At 37.2% G+C, this 18,044-nt stretch overlaps 1 protein-coding gene across 11 annotated transcripts in view; it reads right to left on the minus strand.

Moving 5' to 3' along the window:
- Positions 1-18,044, minus strand: part of cacna2d2a (calcium channel, voltage-dependent, alpha 2/delta subunit 2a) — a 584,267-nt gene that overhangs the window by 200,383 nt on the left and 365,840 nt on the right.

The following is an 18,044-nucleotide window of genomic DNA, read 5'->3' on the forward strand; positions in this document are numbered from 1 at the left end:
TAAATATGCTAAAGGCCCATAATGCTTGTCAGATATACAATACAGCTACCAGTGTCCATTCACATTCAAAACCTGATGTTTATTCTTGTCATCAGCTGTATTAAACGTGTCATTACGGTGGCGAGTGCAGACGGTGGAGCAGTAGACAGCACAGGGACGTGTGGGCTTTTAGTAGTCGCTGTGCTTCCTGCACCAGTTTAAACGAGACAATCGCATTAATCAGCCAAGAAATGGCTCTCAAACCAATTGTGACAGAGAGGCCGGCCTAAACGACCTTGAGAAATAAGACGCAATAAAAGAATTTAACGACTATTTCACACACTATTGCATTCAGATGGATTTAAAAGGCCGGCATGCAGCAACGAGCGCAGTTGTTATTACAAGGCGAGCCGTGAGAGCTCGATACTGTGGTCAAACATGACAAGCGCTGCATTCAAACAACTTTTTTTTGTGTGTGTGTCCTGGATGGAGACGAACAAATATAATCTAAATACTATATATAGTAAGAATCAGACAATACAACAATGATACACATGGCATTATGATGACAAGGACAGTCAGGTCATGATGGTTATGAAACAGCTTTTAACTACTTAGCTAAAAAAAAATATAGTCATATAATGAATGTTTTGCCCAGACATTAAATATAAATTACATTAATTACATTATATTTACATTTTTCATTCATTCATTCAATAATCTAGCTCCTGTTTATCTAACCAACCTTCTGTCTCGCTTCAAACCAACTCGCTCCTTAAGATCTCAAAATTCAGGGCTTCTGGTAGTACCTAGAATAGCAAAATCAAGTAAAGGAGGTCGAGCCTTCTCTTTCATGGCTCCTACACTCTGGAATAGCCTTCCTGATAACGTCCGAGGCTCAGACACACTCTCCCAGTTCAAAACTAGATTAAAGACCTATCTGTTTAGTAAAGCATACACTCAATGCATCACCTAGCGGGTTCCACACAGGCTTCTGCATCTTGCTTATATACACTATGAACAGCAGCTACGCTAATTATTTTCTTTATTCTCTATTTTCACCTGGGGATACTCATCCCGAGGTCCTCAGATTATGCGGAGTCACTGATTGGATCCAAGACCAGCGACGTGATGATACCAAGGATTCCATATCCGGGACCAGGCCATATCCTAAGCTGCTGCTGCGCTGATGGTCGTGGGGAGTGGAGAACATTAGTTTGATTCCAGCGACGTCCCAGGGACAGACGAGTCTACGCTGAGGCCATCTTCCAGCCTTAACCACGGCGAATGAAGCTCTGCACAAGACTTTTGGCCAGCGGAGAAATTAAAATGGTCGTGCCCAACTAAGTCTGGTTCCCTCAAGGTTTTTTTTCTTCACTCCCATCAGGTGAAGTTTTTTTTCCCTCTCCGCTGTCGCCACTGCCTCGCATTGTTCAGGATTGGTAGAGCTATGCATCGATGAATTTGCTCTTCAGTGTTTGAACTCTCAGTAATGATTAAATCACACTGAACTGAGCTAAACTGAACTGAACTGAACTTAAACACTAAAACCTGAACCACACTGTTCCAGTTACTATGACCATTTATGTGAAGCTGCTTTGACACAATCTACATTGTAAAAGCGCTATACAAATAAAGCTGAATTGAATTGAATTGAATTCTTGTCGGCTTAGTCTCTTTATGAATCCTGGGTCGCCACAGAGGAATGAACCGCCAACTTATCCAGCAAGTTTTTACGCAACAGATGCCCTTCTAGCCACAACCCATCACTGGGAAACATCCACACACACACTTATACACTACGGACAATTTAGCCTACCCAATTCACCTGTACCGCATGTCTTTGGACTGTGGTGGAAACCAGAGCACCCGGAGGAAACCCACCCGATCGCAGGGAGAACATGCAAACTCCACACAGAAATGCCAACTGAGCTGAGGATCGAACCAGCGACCCAGCGACCTGTGAGGCGAACATGCTACCCACTGCGCCACTGCGTCGCCATATTTACATTTTTAATAAATATATTTTATGAACATACACACTATAGATGCATAGTATTTAATAATACTATAAAAACAAAATAATAATTCAACTTCTAATTCTCTCATATTTCAGGTTAAGTTGGAAAATAATAAGTTAGGGGTCCCCTTGAAGTGTCTTGAAATGCCCAGTGTCGTTCAAAGTGTGACTGTGTTTTACTACAGCATGGGGAAAGAGCTGGATGTATCACAGCTCCTCCCCTTTCATAAAAAAGCCAATAGCATTTTGCTCATATCACCGCTCGGTCGGTTAAAAAGCCACAATTATTACTATTGACCTTATTCTAAAATGCAGAAGTGCGCCTGTTTTCGTGATTGTTTTAGAACTTCCGATTCAGTCGCCTATGGGAGAAACAATGACTGTAAAAAAATATGGACGACGCGACAGCCCTTTTTCCCATTGAACGCCTTGAGGGCAAAACGCCTGCTTGACGGGCACAAACTGTCGCAAAAGACTGCTGAAATTGGAGCCTTGACATGCGCAGAAGGATTGTCTGATGGAGCCAGAGGAGGAGCCGCGAAAATGAGCAGAGTCGAGCTTCCAATCAAACGCTTTATGTAAAATCAACTACGCCCCCCGAACTTCTCAGCATGCGTTTGCTGTCATATCAACACAAATGGATGTAATAACGTTAACAAATATGAGGGTTTTATATATTCAATCGCGCCAGCTCCAGGCCGCAGCGCATAACTTACTCGCGGCGTCGCGGGCTGATTCCGGCTCGCATGCGGCAGCGCCTGCTCGCTCGGCCGCCGCATCTGGCTCGATTGACTCGGGCTGGAATTGGGTAGTGAGTCCAGGCATCCGGAGTAGGTCCAGCAGAGGTAACGTTAGTCAGTCTGCGCTCTAGAGATAAGTCTCCGGCAGGCGAGAATCTAGCCGGAACTGTGTTTTGCTATCTGGGTGGCTAGGCGTGTATCAGCAAACTAATAAAGCCCGAAAAAAGCCCTGAACTTAGCGAATAAACAGTGTTCCACCAGGATCATGTATGTCAGAAACTATAGTTTACTGCTGAACTCATTTTGTCATGGTAAAATAACACAGAAATCGAATAATAACATTTCAGTCTACTTCAGTCTCCTGCCGAAGCTCAGACGCTGCGCTTTGAAAAACTGTCAATCACAGCTGTCAATCACGATGACACGCCCAGCATTAAATTACTGCTAAAAACAAACTGTTTACAAAAATGAGGATCTGCACCTATTTCAGCACAATAACCAGTGCCTTAATCGACCAGAACTATCTTTCGGGACATTTTATTGCAAGTGTAATATTTTTTTTATTTGGGCTCAAGTCTCCTTCATTAACACGGAGGAGGCGGGCTTTATGACTTGTACTGCAGCCAGCCCCCAGGGGGCGATCTAACGGCCGAGACCCTCACTCAAACGCAGGCTTGCGGCACACTTGGGGAGAAATGACTAGGAATAATAAACGGCAGAAAACGGTCAAACTCTGTGCTCTACAAACAAATGTTTGCATGACTATACAGGCCGAGTAGAATAATATAATAAAGAAATATCAAACAGTTTTTAATGTCTAAAATGAATGAAAGTGAATGAGACCAGAAGTCTCCAGCCAAAAAGATTCAAATATCTGCGCCCGCTTGTCGGCGCAGAATAAGGTAAATAACAATCTTAAGTATCTCAGCATTGATGCAGTGTAAAATGCAAATGCATTAAATATAATGGAGATTGTTTGCATAAATGTATGAATATGATTCGCTATGTGTTTAGATCAGGGGTGTCCAAACTCGGTCCTGGAGGGCCGGTGTCCTGCAGATTTTAGCTCCAACTTGCCTCAACACACCTGCAAAGATGTTTCTAGAAAGCCTGGTAAGAGCTTGATTAGCTAGCCCAGGTGTGTCTGATTGGGGTTGGAACTAAACTTTGCAGGACACCGGCCCTCCAGGACCTAGCTTGGACATGCCTGGTTTAGATGAACCCTTGGACACACATTTTTGTTTTGTCTTGTAGGGGGCGGGACACACTAAACAGTATTTGATTGGTAAGAAGAACTGGTGCTTTGTGATGTCGTCAAAACCATGACATCCATAATGGTGGAAGTGGAAATCTGCAAGTTTTGAATGCCCATCTCTTTTAAATATGTATTTTTGTTCATTGTTTTTGGAGCACACTATCATATACTGTAGATAACCTAAAGAATAAAATACTAAAACTTTGAATTCCATAGGGACTAAAATTTTGATTCCATAGGGACATTATTACAACAACGACACTCCCAATGGACCTGCATTTACTGTTTTTATTTATATATACCTGTACAGATATATGATATATATATATTATCTGTACATATTCATACAGCAAAACAATGTATAAGGAGTAGTACCGGGTTGGACTCATTTTTGCCTAGAGAACTGCCTTTATCCTCCGTGGCATAGATTCAACAAGGTACTGGAAATATTCCTCAGAGATTTTGGTCCATATTGACATGATAGCATCACACAGTTGCTGCAGATTTGTCGGCTGTACATCCATGATGTGAATCTCCCAGCACCAGCAGCCAAAACCATTAATACAAGGCAGGATGGATCCATGCTTTCATGTTGCTGATGCCCAATTCTGACCTTACCATCTGAATGTTGCAACAGAAATCGACACTCATCAGAAAAGGCAACGTTTCTCCAATCTTCTATTGTCCAATTTTGGTGAGCCTGTGTGAGTTGTAGCCTCAGTTTCCTGTTGTTAGCTGACAGGAGTGGCACCCGGTGTGTCTACTGCTGCTGTAGCCCATCCGCCTCAAGGTTGGACGTGTTGTGTGTTCAGAGATGCTCTTCTGCAGACCTCGGTTGTAATGAGTGGTTATTTGATTTACTGTTGCCTTTCTATCAACTGGAACCAGTCTGGCCATTCTCCTCTGACCTCTGGCATCAACAAGGCATTTGTGCCCACAGAACTGCCGCTCACTGGATATTTTCTCTTTTATAGACCATTCTCTGTAAACCCTAGAGATGGTTGTGCGTGAAAATCCCAGTAGATCAACAGTTTCTGAAATACTCAGACCAGTCCGTCTGGCACAAACAACCATGCCACGTACAAAGTCACTTAAATCCCCTTTCTTTTGCTTGGTTTGAGCTGCAGCTGATCGTCTTGACCATGTCTACATGCCTAAATGCATTGAGTTGCTGCCATGTGATTGGCTGATCAGAAATTTGCACTAATGAGCAGTTGTACCTAATAAAGTTTAATATTAATTGTATTTTTTGTATTTATTTTTTATTATACATAGAGAAGCTAATCAGCTATTTTTTTTTTTAAATGAACGCTTTGCATACAGTATATTAATCAGCTCAGTCTGGACACACTTCCGACTCTTGAGTACTTTTAAACATCTTCTGTACAACGTCTTAAAGGACACTTGTAATTGTTTTTTGTGATCTAATCTTTTTATGAATGGTGATTTTGTCATTTTGTGGTTTTGTTTTTGTGATTTTATGTGAAAATCTATGTGCTGCCTGCCATCTTGACCAGTGGAAGAAGAGACAGAGCTGCCTCTATATGATCTCCTGGCTAAATATATAGGAAATAATAATAATTAATGTAAATTGTACAGCATAACATTGATGAGACATCAGTGAATGAAATGTTTATGTGAGCTGTCTGACAGTGTTTGTATGTCAGTGATGTGGGTGTGTTAGTTTATGTGGGTTTGTGTGTGTGACAGTAGTGTGTGGTTCTCCATCATTGAGTGTGCTGGGCAGCAGTGAGCTCTGGCCATCAGGGAAAGTGCGGGCTGAAGTAATGTGACTAGCGCAGATCACGTAGAGCTGCCTTGTCGGTCGCTACGGCAACAGCAGCCACACAGCATTGTGGGAATGTCAGCGATGATGTCACCTCTGTTAGTACAAAGCACAGCCAGACTGAGGCAGTACTGAGCAAACACACACATACACACACACACACACACTTTAGCAAACACACACACAGTGATGATGACTGGCTGCGGGTTTGTGTCCAAACAATAAAGGAGATTTTATTTGTGTGACAGATTCAGAACAAGCGGCAGGTGCAACAGTGAGTTCAATGTGCAAAGAGTTAGGACTGTGATTTTATTAGCAGTGTTAGGTTGCAAAAAGTAAATGTTATCATATATCATATTTCAGAAAGGGCTGCATGGTGGAGCAGCGGGGAGCACATTCGCTTCACAGCAAAAAGGTCGCTGACTCGAGCCTCAGCTGGTTCAGTTGTCATTTCTGTGCTGAGTTTGCATGTTCTCCCCCTGTTGGCTTAGGTTTCCTCCGGGTGCTCCGGTTCCCCTTACAGTAAACAGACATGTGGTACAGGTGAATTGGGTAGGCTAATTTGTATGAATGAGTGTGTATGGATGTTTCCCAGTGATGGGTTGCACCTGGAAGGGCATCCACTGCGTAAAACATATGCTCGATAAGTTGGTGGTTTATTCCAATTATATATATATAATAATTGTATATATATAATATATATATAAATATATATATATATATATTTTAATTTATTTATTTTTATTTTTTTGCAAATAAAATAAAATTGATTGTCACCACTACATTTAATTTCAATTCAAATTAAAATATATAAAATTTGTTGTTTAATCAATAATAAAGAAAATGTGAATAATAATATAATGTGAATAAGTGAAAATTAAAATAAGAATTTGAAAAAGCAAACTTTTGTTTGATCTGTCTTTTTTTTAACGCTATTTTAAGAGTAACAAGCCTGTTACTCTTCTAAACACTACACGCTACTAATAAAGGCAGTTTAGCTAATTTTATTTTAAACACTTCTTTTTAGTTTTATATTATCCAACAAGCTTAGTTTATTTTTGTTAAAAAAAACTCATTTTAACTAGCATTTTTTTTAACTGTTGATGTTGATTAATACAGAAAATAGTGTGTCTGTAAATTAATGTTGGTATTGTTAACTAAATAAAAAAAAAAAAAAAAAAAAAATATATATATATATATATATATATATATATATATATATATATATATATATATATATATAGTAAATAAAATTATTTAAATGAAAAAAAAATACTTGAATAAATGTTACAATTTTTAATAAATTAAAATGAAAATCTTTAAAAATGAAAATCAGCAGTAGTTTAATCTCTAAATTGCAAAAAAATCAATTAAATATGTATACATTTAATTATTAAGTGCTTATTTATTAAGTATATTTAATATAGATTTAAAATAAAACAAAACAGAACTTAAAAATAGTTTGATCTAAGATTTTCAGCAAATAAAATAAAATCGATACAAATGTCACACTTACATTTCATTTCAAATCAAATATAAAATTTGATTAAATGAAAATCAGTAGTTTTACTAAAATGGAAAACAAATAATTTGAAAATTTGAATTTGAAAAAGCAAAATTCTTTTCTTTTCTTTTTAGCACTATTTAAGCCTGTTACTCTTCTAAACACGACAAGCTAGTTCTAAAGACAGTTTAGCTAATAGGGCAAAATGTATTTTAAACACTCACATGCATAAAAAGTTCATATTATCTACCAACTACTATATTTATTTCAGTAGTAAATAGAATCTGTAACTATTGTAAATTATTGCATTTTGTTTTTTATTTTAACCGCTGACGTCACTACAGACAATTCTAAAGTGGGTATTTTATTACTGTTAGTATTGAGAACAAAAAAAATGACTAAATAAAAAATAACTTTAATTTACATTGAATTTAGGCTTCACAGTGGCTCATTGGTTAGCACTGTCACCTCACAGCAAGAAGGTTGCTTATTCAAATCCTGCCTGGCATTTCTGTGTGGAGTTTGCATGTTCTCCATGTGTTGGTTTCTCTCACAGTCCAAACACATGCACTATAATTATATAAACTAAAGTGTATGCCTGTGAAAGCAAGAGTGTATGGGTGTTTCCCAGTGTTGGGTTGCGGCTGGAAGGGCATCCGCTGCATAAAACTTATGCTGGATAAGTTGGCGGTTCATTCCGTAGTGGCGACCCCTGATGAATAAAGGGACTAAGCCAGGGGTGTTTCCAAAGTCAGTCCTGGAGGGCCGGTGTCCTGCTGACCTTAGCTCCAACTTGCTTCAACACACTTGCCTGTATGTTTCTAGTACACCTAGTAAAAGCTTGATTAGCTGGTGCAGGAAAATGAATGAATGACATTTGGTAGACGTGTATGAGTGTGTGTGTGGATGTGAGTGTATGGGTGTTTTCCAGTACTGGGTTGCGCCTGGAAGGACATCCGCTACATAAAACATATGTTGGAATAGTTGGTGGTTCATTCCGCTGTGCCGACCTCTGATAAATAAGGCACTATGCTGAAGGAAAATGAATGAATAAAATCAAATTTCCTTTTATTACAAACGAATCAGTGACTAAATTCTCTAAAGCATCCCAGACAACATCTTTCAAGTAATATCACTTGTTTTCGACCAAGTAATGGTAACCAGTGTGGAAAACCAGTATGTGAACGCAGCTCAACTTCTCTAAACTAGCCTCCCCAGCAGAATTTAAGCCTGTTACTCTTCTGTATCTGATCTGTGACACCCAAACGGCCTCTTTTTCTCTCCGCCTCTCGTATTTCCTCCATCCATCGCTCTGAGACTTCTTTTTGCGCTCCTAATGTGCTAAAGAGCATGTGAGACTAATCTAATTACAGCGTGGCTCCAATCGAGAGAGTGAAACTGTTACGAATCCGCAATCGACAAAAAACAGAGAAAATCGTCGCCGCATCCCAGCGTCCTCCACTCGCTCCCGTCTCTCCTGTGAAGACGGTGAATTGGTTTGGCCCCTACAGAGCTTCATTACCTGGCCTAATTATAAAGGCAAATGAAATCAGCCCCGCAATACATTATTAATGTCCGCACGCCATTAGGATTCAATTGCAGTATTTGCAACAATATGATATTTTCAAACTGTTTTCACGCCTGATTAGAAACGAGGACAGATAAGAGGGAGGTGCGAGAGGAAAGGAGAGCGATAGTGAAGGAGGAAGGTGAGCGAGGAGGAAGGGATGAAAACAGAGAGAGAAGCGTATATATTAAAGACGTCAAAACCAATATATATTGAGGAAAAAAGCCTGACTTGAAAGATGAGAAATGCAAAAAAACAAACACACCAAACAAATTTCCAGGTTAAAATGTACTGAAAAGCAGCATTTTAGTCAAGAATTTCATACTATATATTGAATACAGAGGGGACGGTTCATAAAAGAAGTGTCAGATGAAATGTGAGCACTCCTCATAGCAAGATGAATTCTAATTGGATGTCAATGCTTTTATTGTTATTCATCTGGAGGAAAAAAAACATGTTTAAAAGGGTCATGAAACCCCCCGTCTTTCAGATTAAATCTACCTCAGAATTTTTTTAAAAAATGCTTTATGATGGGCGTGGAGCGCTGCAAGTACAGGGAGGAGTGGGCTTGGCCGGGAAAGCAGGGGACAAAGAGGAAAGCGAACAACTGTCAGTGGGTGCACAAAATCAGACTACAAAAAAAAAAATTACAGTAAATATGAGGTGACGCATGATTTTATAGTTTACAAAGTTAAAATGCAAAGAAATAAACATCAAGCAATTGAATGCCCTGCTACATATACGATAGGTTATTCATAAGATCATATAATACAGTTGAAGTCAGAATTATTAGCCCGCCTGAATTATTAGCCCCCTATTTTCCCACAACTTCTGTTAAATAGAGAGAAGGTTTTTTTTCATAATAGTTTTAATAACTTATTTCTAAAAACTCATTTATTTTATCTTTGCCATGATGAGAGTAAATAATATTTATTCATTCATTTTCTTGTCGGCTTTGTCCTTTTATTAATCCGGGGTCGCCACAGAGGAATGAACCGCCAACTTATCCAGCAGGTTTTTACGCAGCGGATGCCCTTCCAGCCGCAACCCATCTCTGAGAAACATCCACACACTCATACACTACGGGCAATTTAGCCTACCCAATTCACCTGTACCACATGTCTTTGGACTGTGGGGGAAAACGGAGCACCCGGAGGAAACCCACGCGAAGGCAGGGAGAACATGCAAACTCCACACAGAAACGCCAACTGAGACGAGGTTCGAACCAGCGACCTTCTTGCTGTGAGGCGACAGCACTACCTACTGCGCCACTGCCTCGCCCTAAATAATGTTTAACTTGATATTATTCTAGACACTTCTATACAGCTTAAAGTGACATTTAAGGGCTTAACTTGGTTAATTAAGTTAACTAGGCAGGTTAGGGTAATTAGGCAAGCTATTGCATAACGATGGTTTGTTCTGTAGATTATCGAAAAAAATAAAGCTTAAAGGAGCTAATAATTTTGACCTTAAAATGTTTTTCAAACATTTTAAAACTGCTTTTATTCTAGCCAAAATAAAACAAATAAGACTTTCTCCAGAAGAAACAATATTATCAGACATACTGTGGAAATTTTCTCGCTCTTTTAAACATAATTTGGGAAATATTTAAAAAATAAAAAAATAAAGAGGGGGGGGTGGGGGGGTGGGGGGGCTGGCTAATAATTCTGACCTCAACTGTATATACACATAACCACAGTTTGTTATATAAATATAAAGATAATCGTGTTTATATAAACACTATAAATGAGGAGGACTTCTCTCTGAATGCAGACACAGTGGATAGCAGTGCAGCAGGTGTCTTTCCCTGTCTATTTTAACCATTAGCCGTGTTGGTAATCTGGAGGATTTTAAACATAGGCAAACACTGCAGTGTATGAATGGTAGCGAACTCAACTGATAAAAGACAAAGTCCGCCATTCTCCCATTCTCGTACTGCTCTCCCGACAAAAACGCTTAAAGCAAACTAACAGCTTAGCTGTATCGGCTCTTACAGCATCACAGGTAAAGCCATGCAACAAACCCTGTGGATCATGGAAGCAAACACTTACAACCCTTCATCAACGGCTAAATACTGCATGCCGTGTGCCGTCTCACAGAAAAAAATGGTGATTATTATTTTTTATTTATTTTTTTTTTTTTGCACAGTTTGCCAGTCAGCCACCTTTTGTTAAATAATTTCGATAAATTCTCCACATTTCCCATAATGCAATTTTTGTTTGCATAGCTCTGAATTGTGCTCATACATTTATTAACATTTTTCAAATAATGAAATTCTAGATTTACAGAAGTTATTTTTGACTCATTATTTAAAATATGTTGCTAAAAAATAAGTATTAACTTTTAATTTTTTTAATGGGGCCAGTGAAAATTTTGGCAGGGCAAGTAAAAATCTGAACCATTGGCCCGATTGGACCAGTAGAAAAAATCCTTAGCATTGAACCCTGTACTGTCATCATAGCAAAGATAAAATAAATCAGTTATTTAAAATGAGTTATTAAAACTATTATGTTTAGAAATGTGCTGAAAAAATCTTCTCAACGTTAAACAGAAACTAAGGGAAAAAACTGCTAAGTTGAACATTACTAAATGTAATTAATTTGTTTAAACTCAGCCCATATAAAGAAATAAATAAAATCACTTACAAATAATTAAATAATTTATTTATTTAAAATAATAAAAACCACTTAGCTTAAAAAAATGTAAATTCAAAGAATAATTTTTTTCAGCAGTGTTATATTATTAAAGTAATTTATGATTAAAATATGATACATAAAATACTACTATATATTACCTATTTTTATGACAGTATGTGGATTATAGTTGTTTAACTACTGTATGGACGAATACACCTGATCACAAATTGACAAAATATGCCAGCAGCTAGCTCTCTGCAACTCACATGGTCTCCCACTGAAGCTAATAAGGGCTGTGCCTGGTCAGCCTCTGGGTGGGAGACCACATGGAAAAGCTATAGGCTGCTGTAGGAAGTGGTGTTAGTGAGGCCAACAGCGGGTGCTCAACCTGCGGGCTGTGTGGGTCCTAACACCCCCATGTATTGATGGGGACTCTATACTCTCTGTGGTCATTAAAAATCCCAGGATGTCTTTCGAAAAAAGAGTAGGGGTTTAACTCCGGCATCCTGGCCAAATTTTCCCACTGGCCTCTGTCAATCATGGCCTCCTAACCATCCCCATATCATAATTGGCTTCATCACTCCGTCTCCTCTCCACCAATCAGCTGGTGTGTGGTGTGCGGTCTGGTGCAATATGGCTGCCATCATGTCATCCGGGTGGATGCTGCACACTGGTGATGAATGAGGAGATCCCTCCCCAAAAAATGTGTAAAGAAAAGTATATAAAAGTAAGGAATTATTAATAAAATATGTATTAAATGAACATACAATAAGTGAACATCAGAGCTTTGTTAATGATGGCTATTCCTTTTCATGAGCAGGTTTTTCCATACCTGTAGAAGCAAACACCAGACCAATGCCTTACACAGAGAGGACAGAGACAGACATAAACACACACACACACACGCACGCACACACTGCTGTCTCCAGGGAGACGGTGCTCGCTGTCATGCTACACTTCCCACAAATGGATTTTTAACCCCGTTGCTCCCGCAGGATATTTGAGAAAAGGCTCTAAAACTAATAATTATAAGACCTCCTCTCTGAGAGCCCATCTCTATTCATGGCTGCTTACACACTAAAGTCACCAGTGAAGAGACTGTCTGTCGGTCTGTCTGTCCTGTCATCGCCTGAAAGACTTCTGATTGACTGTGTTGCATTACACACAGCATTTCTGCGCAACACAAAACTGCTCAACAGTGACTGCGTTTAACCATGTTTCAGGGGATTTTCCTGAGCCCTAGTTGTCTATGGATGTCTTCATATTTGGGTTTTACATTCATAGTCTGTATGAAATGTAAAAATGAAATGCAGGTGTTTGATGCTTTTGTGAAGGATTCATGTCTGCATCATTTTAGCATGAAATGTTAATTCGTGTTTTGATCGCCTAAATGCTTGTTACGGATTTTGTTTTGAATTTCGTAATGTTTATTCAAAATCTTACTACTGGAACTACAGACGTCATATGCTGGGCCTAAAACCACTTTGTTGTTGTTTTTTTATGCGCACAATGAATGTTAGCTCACTTATTGAGAATGTCTATGTTATTATGAATTGTTAGTATTAGTAAAATTAATAACCTAATATCAGACGGCTATTCACAATGAAAACTATAATGATAACTAAAATTTAGAAATAATACAGATGAGGTCAGAATTATTCGATCTCCTGAATTATTAGCTCCCCTGTACATTTTATGCCTGATTTCTGTACAATGTTTTTAATACATTTCTATACATTAGTTTTCATAACTCATTTCCAATAGCTGATTTCTTTTATCTTTGTCATGATGACAGTACAGAATATTTGACTAGATATTGTTCAAAACATTAGTATTTAGCTTAAAGTGACATTTAAAGACTTTACACTTGTACCTTTTAGTTTTAAAACGCATAAGTTTCGCTAAAGTTACGCCATCCGTCCACACTTACAGAGTTTTCTAGTGTGAAAACGGGGTGTTTTGAAAACGCTGGAGAGGAGGTTTTCATTCTAAAACGCTGCTGCTCCGTGTCGTTGTGGATGGGGGAAAACGGAGACATCTGAAAACAGTGGCTTTGATAGGGGCTTTTCTGATTGGGGCTTTTTCCTCAATATTAAGTAGCCCACACACAGTTCAGTCCTGCATCCTCTCCTTGTAAGTTCAGACTTCGCAAGTTTGATATGGAAAACAAACTCCCGAGGACACTTTGGGAAAATGTTCCAAATTAATTGGTTAATTAGGGTAATTAGCTAAGTCCTGGTATAACAGTTGTTTGTTTTGCAGATAATCATATATATATATATATATATATATATATATATATATATATATATATATATATATATAAATATATATATATATATATATATATATATATATATATATATATATATATATATATATATATATATATATATATATGTATAAATATATACATATGTATATATATATGTATATATATATATATATATATATATATATATATATATATATATATATATATATGTATATATATATATATATATATATATATATATATATATATATATATATATATATATATATATATATATATATATATATATATATACATATATATATATATATATATACCTACATAAATACATACATACATACATATATATATATATATACCTACATAAATACATACATACATACATATATATATATATATATATATATATATATATATATATTTTTTTTTTTTTTATTTATTTATAAATATATTTATATATGTATGTATATATATATATATATATATATATATATATATATATATATATATAAATATATTTATATATGTATGTATATATATATATATATATATATATATATATATATATATATATATATATATATATATATATATATATATATATATATCTGATTATCTGCAAAATTATTTTCTAAGGCGATTTTGGGGCCCCTGGGATGTTTTGACATGCCCTATTATTTAGGCTTATTTCAGCTACTTAATACATCGTATTGGCCAACATGTATTTTTTTGCATTCGGCAAAAACCATGCAACAATAATATGTAAGAAATATTGATGTAAATGCTTGCATTTTTTTTTCCGAAAAAACGATATTATGTATGGTTATAATTTTGAGAAAATAAATGTAGCTGAAAAAAGGTAAAAAAAAAAATACAATGTAGGGGCCTGAACAAAATTTTTGGGTAACCAGTCTTGTAGGCTAGAATATTTACTTCACAATTATGCAAAAAAATACTTTGTTCTCTCATTTAAAGAAAACATTACAATGATTTACATTTTGTAAAGTCTATTTTGGGGCATCTCAGCTGTATGCGTGGGAGTGATAATGGTCATGAATTACTCACACCTGGAGAGACAAAAGAAACTCAGCCACTGGCTAATGTTCACCCATCAAGGGCATTGTAAAGCAATGTCCAGCTGTAGAAGCTAGCCCAAACTAAATGCTTGTTGTATTACTTTATAATATTACTTTATAATATTACTTTTGCTGTAGTATGATCATGTAAACACTCTAGGTAAACAATATACAGTGCTCACCATATATGACCACACCCCTCACAAATCTATCTTTTAAATTTATATTTTAATAGGTTAATTAGGGTAATTAGGCAAGTCATGGTATAACATTTTTTATTTTTTATTTTTTTTTTGCAGACAATCAGAAGAAAAAATAAAATTGTTTAACCACCAGGGGTCTGAGGTAATTTTGGGGCCCCTGAGATATTTTGACATGCCCTGACATTTATGCTTATTTCAGCTACTTATTACATCGTACGTGTATAACGTACGTGTATAACGTGTATAATTTTGTATTTGACACAAACTGTGCAACAATATGTGACAAATATTGATGTACATGCTTGCATTTTTAGGAAAAAAAAAATATGATGTGTGGTTATAGTTTTGGAGAAAAAGATGTAGCTGAAAAAAGGGCCAAAAATCCACAACAAGAACAAGACTTTTGAGTAACCACTCTTGTAGGCTAGAATATTTACTTATTTGTTTCATGCCATTATATTTCACTTCTTTAAAGTTCTATACACTTTGTAAAATATATGACGTGGCACTTTTAAAAGTCATCTGATACAACGAGCAAACAATAAGGAAAGAAATGCCTTGCAGTATCACACTAACACGCTACATATCACTTCAGCATTGTATTGAACCACATGTGTCAAAGGCAATAATATCAGACTATCCAGTGATAGAACGTCTGCAGAATCCTTCAGCTGTCAGTGCATATAATCTCTCACATTCAGACTGTTCCTCACAATGCAGCTGCGGCGTTTGAGCTTCAACCCTCCAAGGGCGCCGAGGGGGATTCGCTCAAGGAGATTCACTGAAAGACTTACATCTGACAACGTGACTAACTTAACCAGCCACCTCAACTGAAATCAATGAAGCATCTCGCACCAGAAAACCTTTCAAAACACACACAGGTATACATCACTATTCATTTTTATTTTGGAGAGAGAACTGGAACTAGGAATTATTTGTGCTGGGCAAAGATGAATCATGATTAACCACATCCAAAATATACGTTTGCTTTGACATTGTTTGCGTATTTGTGTATTATATATTTATTGTGCATATGTAATACACACAGTACCTGACTAAAGTCTTGTAGCTTATCCAAGTTTCAGGAACAGCAAATAATAACTTGACTTCTAGTTTATCGTTTGGTATCAGAAGTGGCTAATATGAAGGACAAAGGCCTCTAGATTACGCTTATTTTACCAGAAAAAAATATGATCATGCCTTGATTTTTAACTATTTAATTAGGACAGCAATGTCTGATTTTACTTAGACAAAAGCCTTGTGACAGAAATAATGTACATTATATAATATGAAGTCATGCTGCAGTGGAAACAGAATGAATATTGTGTCTGACTCCATCATGAGCTTGGAGGACTGCATCCATACATCTCTGACTCAAATCACTGAATAATAAAGTCATCTGGAATGGCAAAGAAAGAGTTCTTGCAAGACTCCCAGAGTTCATCAAGATTCTTTGGATTCATCTTCAATGCCCTCTACTTCATTTTACCCCAAACATGCTCAATAATGTTCATCTCTGGAGACTGGGCTGGCCAATCCTGGAGCACTTTGACTTTCTGTGCTTTAAGGAGCTTTGATGTGGAGGCTGAAGTATGAGGAGTGCTATCCTGCTGTCACCGACTCGGTCACAGTCATTCCCCTCGCTGGCCAGCAGAGGCCGCCCTCCCCGGATTTCTAAGCATTACATCATCCACCTAGACTGATCATGCACACACCTGAACTGAATCCAGTTAACGACCCACGCTCCCTATATAAGCCACACTCAAACTCCAGTTCACTGCGAAGTCTTGTTTCAGCCCCGGCCAGCATTACTGAGCGTTATATCCTGCCTGATCTCCTGTGCATTACTCCAGCCCGTTTCTGACTCTGCTTTGCCTTCTGCCTGCCCACGACCCAAGCCTGATACACGGACTCTGATACTCGCTGCCTGCCCTTGATTCAAGCCTGATACCCGGACTCTGAATCACGCCGCCTGCCTCTGACCCTTGCCTAGTAATTCACTCGGTGTCTGTCAGCCGCCAGCCTTGATACCTATACTGCTACTGTCGATGTGTGTTTGCACCTTTGTGCATATTGTATGTTTGAGTAAGTGTGATTAATAAATACTGCATATGGATCCCTCCGTGTCAGTCTCCCCGTTACACCTGCTGAAGAATTTGCCCTCTCCTGTGGTTTGTAATGTAATGGGCAGCACAAATGTCTTGAGACCTCAGGCTGTTGATGTTGCCATCCACTCTACAGATCTCTTGCACACCCCCATACTGAATGTAACCCCAATCTATGAATTGTCCTTCACCAAACTTGACTGATTTCTGTGGGAATCTTGGTTCCATACAGGTTCCAGTAGGTCTTCTGCAGTATTTGTGATGATTGGGATCCAGCTCAACAGATGATTAATCAGAAAAACCTACCTTCTGCCACTTACCAATAATAAACTAGAAGTCAAGTTATTTTTTGTTGCTCTTACAACTGGGATCAACGACAAGACTTTTGTCAGGTAGTGTACATTAAAATGAAACGATACAATTTTTGTTGTCATAGGTATTTATAATAATTTGTATCATATACATATATCTTTTCTCAAATATATGCATTCAAGTGTGTATTTATATATAAATAATAAATATGCACAGTACACACACATATGCAGTATATTATGTCAAAACAAATTTCTATTTTGGCTATGATTAATCTTTGCCCATCAGTAATATAATTATTGTATGGTCAGACCTAATTTATAGTACAATCCTCACCATTAGTAAACTATTAACAAAAATTTATGCAAAAAATAATAATAATGTGAGATTTTTTTTAATAGTTATTAAGATAGCACTTTAGGTATTGAGTAAGATAAGGGATGTAGAATAAGATCATGCAGAATAAGTGTTTTATAAGCACTAATAAACAGACAATATCTTAATAACAGGTATAAGTAATATCCCATAACTGTGAGAATCAGTAATTAATCTAAAGCATTACACATTTACATCCTCTTACCTATGT

The sequence above is a fragment of the Danio rerio genome, chromosome 6, assembly GCF_049306965.1.
Source record: "Danio rerio strain Tuebingen ecotype United States chromosome 6, GRCz12tu, whole genome shotgun sequence".
NCBI lineage: Eukaryota > Metazoa > Chordata > Actinopteri > Cypriniformes > Danionidae > Danio > Danio rerio.